We start from the raw sequence: 6,000 nt of genomic DNA on the forward strand, positions 1-6,000 counted from the left end.
CAACCTTTTCTGTTTACAGGGGACTTGATGATAAAGATGGTTTGTGACTTCAAAAGAACACGGATGATAGTCAAGGTCAGATCTTGGTCTTGAGGTCCACATTGTTTGAATTTTGGAAGGAATTTGGTAAGACATTGCTCAATGAGGGAATGTGAGGTTATTGAAACCCCATCCTTAGACAGGATTTTTGTCTTGTTTGTTAAGTTGGTTTTATAGGCAATTCTCTTGTCCAGATTACGCAGCCTGCCTGAAGGTCTGCTTGTCCCAGATCTCAGCTCAGTCAATGAGGTTAATTGCTCTTTAATGGGTTCAGGTACCATATGGTAGGAGTAGTGAGGCTGTATAGCCAATAACAAGCTGTCCAGATGACTTGACATGATAACCCATGTGCTGTAAAGGCTTATTGTTATCTGAAATTATCACTGTTTTGAAAATCTAACTAGCTCAGATAAAATGTTTGTTGTTTTATATACATGCCCATTGTGAAATGTTGCAAAGATTTGAAGATAAGATTGCTAGATGTATTGTGCTTTCTGCCAGTATAATCCATTACTTAACTTCCCTTTCAATAAGCAAAAGTTAATGTATTTTAAATGGTTACATTGAGCACATAACTATTTACGCAGGTGATCCTGACACTGCAGAATACATGCAAAAGACACATACATTAGATTTATTTATTTGGCAGACACTCTTATCCAAAGTGACTTGCAAAGAGGCAGAGTACAACACAAGCCATAAGGATTCAACAATATTAGAAGCACTGCATGACCATAGTTGGTCAGACAAGGTACAAGCTAGCTGCTAGACATACAAGTGCCTTAAACCATTAGATTTGAATTTTTTAATAAAAGGAAAACAAAGTTTAAAACATAGGTTACAACTGTTCCAGGTGGTAGTGTTTCAGGTGATCAGGTGAGCATAGCTGTGTCTTCAGTTGTTTCTTGAAGATAGTGAGGGGCTCGGCAGAATGGATGAAGTGTGGAAGTTCATTCCACCATAGGGACAATGGTGGAGAAAGCTCTAGATAGTAATTTTATGCCGCAATGTGATGGAACCACCAGACCCCATTCGGTAGCAGAGCGTAGTGGTCGGGAGGGAACATACGCTTGTAGTAGTGAGTTCAGGTAGGTAGGTGCTGTTTTGTTGAAACAATCATTTTGTGTCATCCCAAAGCCAGATTTAATAAGGGGGTGAAGTTGTTGGTATTTAACAGGGACTCAGTACTTCAGTAGGGGTCACTTTGTAATGCTCAGTAGAACTCAGTATGTAGTGTTGAGTAGAGGTCACTGTCTCATGTTCCCCAGGGCAGGGCTCAGCATGTGTTGACCGGTGGTAATCAGTGAAGAGGAAGGAGCCATGTCGAGATAAAGCATAGACTGCTGTTCCTCAGTATTGTACACCTTAATTAAAGTCAGGTCAGGAGATGAGCACACACTGCTACAGACTCAGCCACAGGTGGGGGGTAGACATAGAACAAATCTGATATAATCATCTGAGTCTTATTTATTTAATACAAATGATTATATTTCCTCCAATATATTTTTCTTACCTGTTTCTTTCAGATACTGTATATAGTTGAGCGTCTCCAATGCAGAAAAGAATAACAAAAGTACCAAAAATCTGGTTGTAATGAATGGCTCTAGTAGTCTTGTTCTTGGTGAGTCTACGTTGTTGGTCTACAATGTTCATTAGTTGCTGTTGTTGTACATGGTGGTGGTAGGGTTGGTTGGTTATCCAGGGCCGTGTGAACAGATGTTCGAACACTCCTACCATGGCCCCCCAATGCCTCTATTAAATCCAATTAATTTAGCACAGTAGAAGTAGAATGGCAGTGTTTTTTTATGTACAATACTGACACTGCACTAATTTCACTTTTTAGCTTTGTATAACTGAATAAAAACTATATTAGGGTTACAACTTAATCATGGGAATACTTGGCTGGAAGACACAGAGTAGCTTTCTGTGTTCTCTGATTTAACTTTCTGCGATGACTGCATTATAAATAAACCAATATAGCAAGTACTTACAAGTGCTAACAAATTGCCTGATAACAATAACTCATCAGTAAAACTGATGAAGGCACTGTGACCTAAACACATCCTTGCTTTTTACCACTGCCACTAAAAAATTTAATTAAAATTTCATCGGGCATTTCATTTCATCTTGTTTGTAGCACACAAAGAAAATTATTTAGAAAGCGTTTAGAAAATCAACTCATCAGTAAAACCCCCTAATTGTAGCTGTCCTCTGCACCAGTAACTGTTGCTGTTCATGTATGGTTGAGGTGGTTTAGAAAGGTACCCTTTAGAAAGGTAGTTATCCTTAATTGCTTCAGAAAATTTGCAGCTGTATAATTGCATCATATGTTCAGTGCAAGCTATGTAAATTGCCCTGTATAAGCATATAGGAGGCTGATGTAGCTTATGGAGACTCCCCACCTGCCACAGTGATCTCATTTCACATACGGATGAGTCCTTTGAATCTACCCTGCTCACTATCACATACAAGCATTTAATAAGTCTGAAGGCAGATATAGTGGATGTGACTGTGTGCGGGAGATGATCCAGGATCACACCAGCATGCTGGTTGATGTCTGTGTGGTGTGTTGAAGTCTGTGTGGTGACCGTAACTCCACTTTACTCGTTAAGGAGATGAGGAGCATCTTGAGCTCTCCCAGGGCAACCAGGACGCAGCTGGTGTGGGCATGGTGCAGTGGCTGATTAGATAACAAGCGGAGTCATTAAAACAGCATTAACGTATTGACTAGGAAAGTGTGCTTGCAGATAGAAGGTGCTTTCCTCGTGGACAGTCAATAATGAACCGACTCAGTGTGGCTTGCTATCTATGACAGCTTATACATCAATACAAAATGTAGCTTGAAGCACTCTCAATGCAGAATATATTCTGGTTTTATAGAATCCAAATATCTAAGATTGTATGAGGTTAATTAATGCTTAAGTGCTCAGTCAGTACCCTGTAGGTGAAATAGGAATCAAACATGTGATAGATATTTCTTTTATGTGGTACAGTATACATTGTATACAAAAAACGTTTTTTCTGATTCACAAGGAAGGTTTGGAGAAAAATGAAAACATTCTAGAATGGTTGAAACCTGAGTGTACTCTGATGGACAAGTAGCCAAAAACCAGATTGCAGTAGGAGGATTTGATCATTCTGTTACCTGCTAATCTCTATATTTTTTGCTAGTCTGTGATATGTATGTATGGATTTTAGCTTGTTTTCTTGAAAGTCATTATGGGTAAAAGTGACTGCTAAATAAATATAAACTTACAATACTTTTGTGCAAGGTAGATATTTCCCATGCAAATCTAAAAATCTAAACATTCCTCTCATTTAATCTATACTTAGATGGTCTACCATGGTCTATTGTCACTAGATGGCACTCCAGTTCTCTTGCTCTTGGTTCATGATAATACTGTATTTTCATTTTATTTATTTATTGGCTGAACATGCAAAATATGTGCCTGTTTTTTGTTGCATAGCTAATTGTTTACTAAAGTCAATTTATTATTTATTTTTGAAACTTTGCTGTAAATATACCCAATATGATTCAATGCTATGGGTAACAGGCTAAAATTTACTTCTGATACTTTTTAGATAATGGAGAAAGAAGAGGCAATTATAGCAGGGCTATGAACACCTTTCTCCTAATTAAGAGAAAGAGGCTGACAGGTGGCATGACCATGTAAAACAATAACTCACTGTTAGTGGTCTGGCTAGCTAGCCATCATTAACTGTTCACAAATGGGATTGTGCTTTATATTTATTAATTAATTTATTTATGATGACAGAGTATTATTGTGTGGGTTTCATACATAAGAATATAATGAAAGGCTACAGTTAGCAGCTACAGCATTTGTCTACCATTGCAGCAAACTACACTCTAGGATACTAGCTACTTAGTTTATTAGTAAATTCATATTCCTCTAGCCACAGCACACGGCATGATTAAGGAGGCATGCAATTCCAGCAATGCATGCCTACAATTCATTTTCAAAGACTAGCTTGCACAGAGGAACAGCGCTGAACCCAGTGTAGAATGTTACCATGACAACACATCAGCCAGAGCAGCAATGTATGCCTATATAAGATGTTTTCAGTCTAGTTTTTGCTGAACTGTGCGTGTGTGATCTTGTACTATAATGTAAATGTACAGCTCAGAGATACACAATATATGAATTATATATTTTTTCTTTTAATACCTTACAAATACTTAGATACAGATTACTACCTAAATACATAGGTGCATATTATACATACATTGCATCCAATTCAAGCAGCCATCCTTTCGTTTTGTGTAAGCAATATTATACAAGGAACTATTTCTGTTATTTCATGCTACAAAACTGGTGGTGTGGTGCAGGACGCACTGGTGGATGATCAAAGGCCATCCTTGTCTTCACTGCAGGAACCTCTCTGTTCTTTCACAGCCACACACACACAAACACAGAGCCCACCCTTGAAGGGCCTTCTCTCTTTGCTGGGTGTGGAGGGTTTGTGAGAAGAAAGACAGGTCACTGATTAGACACCACTCTGTGTGAAGACAGCATGAAAACTCTGATGAGAACTGTATTATTTGACTCACATGCAGAGCACTAAGAAACAAAAATAGCTCAGTCCTGAAATGGTACCTGTCAGAGGAGAGGAAACCAACATCACTGTGTCCCTTGTAAGATTATTTTAGGTGTAAACAAATGATATTCTGGATGAACTTGTGATCTTGCCAAATTTTATTCGGAGAATTCCATCCAGCAAGAATCTTACATGCCTGGAGAGCAGGGGCATTGAGTGGTGAAAAAAAAAACCATAGATGAAAGAGTAAAGCTGAGGAAAATGGGTATAATCACATAGTGGGCTGACTTAAATGAAAACAAAAAGCAGCCAATAACAGAATAAACATCAGGAGTTATAGTCTGCTGAGTTCCTGACACCCTTCCAGTCAACCAGTCAGATTACTTTATGGCATTTTTAAACCTTGTGGTGAGCCTTCAGAACGTAAACCAAAATAATGTATTGTCTGTCCTCAAGAAGGAATATCAAGACAGCATGCAGGACTGTCTGACCTAAAGGAGTCAGATAGCCTTTAGGACTACTTATGAAAACAGGGAACAGGCATACTGGTCATGTCACCTCCGGTCATCACAATCCCAAATTAGGTCCCCTAACTCTTTTACCCTTGTCATATAAACCTTATCCAAAACAGACAGCCTGCTAAATAGAGAAGTGTGATTGATATAAGATCATTGTTTCCCAGTCTGTGAAGGGTCACGCTGTTTGGGCTTGGCGTACTACATCATAAATTGTTTGCCAGGTCACACTGACTAAATTTTACCCCTTACCTCCTTGACATCAGCAGGGCAGTCTGTGTTCTTCATTCGTTTCTATGGTTATGTTTCCAATGGAATTAAACTTGATTGCAGAATCAGAAGGAAATGTTAAGCTAAAAGCCGACCACATGTGCCATCAGCTTTACTCAAATAGGCAACCTGTGGTAGAAAAAATAAAAATGCTGGATGATAAAATAGTCATTTCCACCAGGTCACAGAGGTCACAGGTCCACTGATTAATTTTGATCCATTTCCCATATTTATGTGCTTGTCAGCAGGCACAGAAGGAGCACAGATGCAGTTGTTTCATATAATAGTTTTCTATGTGGCCTTTTGGTGGGTATTGCCAACTCAGTGTTAGAAATGTAAATTGATTATTCACCCACTGCTGGAGGCAAACAGGACTGCAGATTCAAGGCTGTTGCAGATGCTATAAAGGAATATTGCAAAACCCTGCACCAGCACCCCCCGGGGACCACAGGAGACAGAAATCTACAAACTCTCATATAATAGAACTTGATAGGCAGTCAATGCAGTGGTTCATTTTAAAAAACAGGAGGAGAGCGGAATAGGAGAGTAGCTGATCCCCATGTCCCAGTTCTGTCCACTTCCCCAGACCCCAGCAGGAGTGGCTGTGATGAGGCAGTAG

This window comes from Megalops cyprinoides, chromosome 8 (genome assembly GCF_013368585.1).
Source record: "Megalops cyprinoides isolate fMegCyp1 chromosome 8, fMegCyp1.pri, whole genome shotgun sequence".
In the NCBI taxonomy this organism is placed as follows: domain Eukaryota; kingdom Metazoa; phylum Chordata; class Actinopteri; order Elopiformes; family Megalopidae; genus Megalops; species Megalops cyprinoides.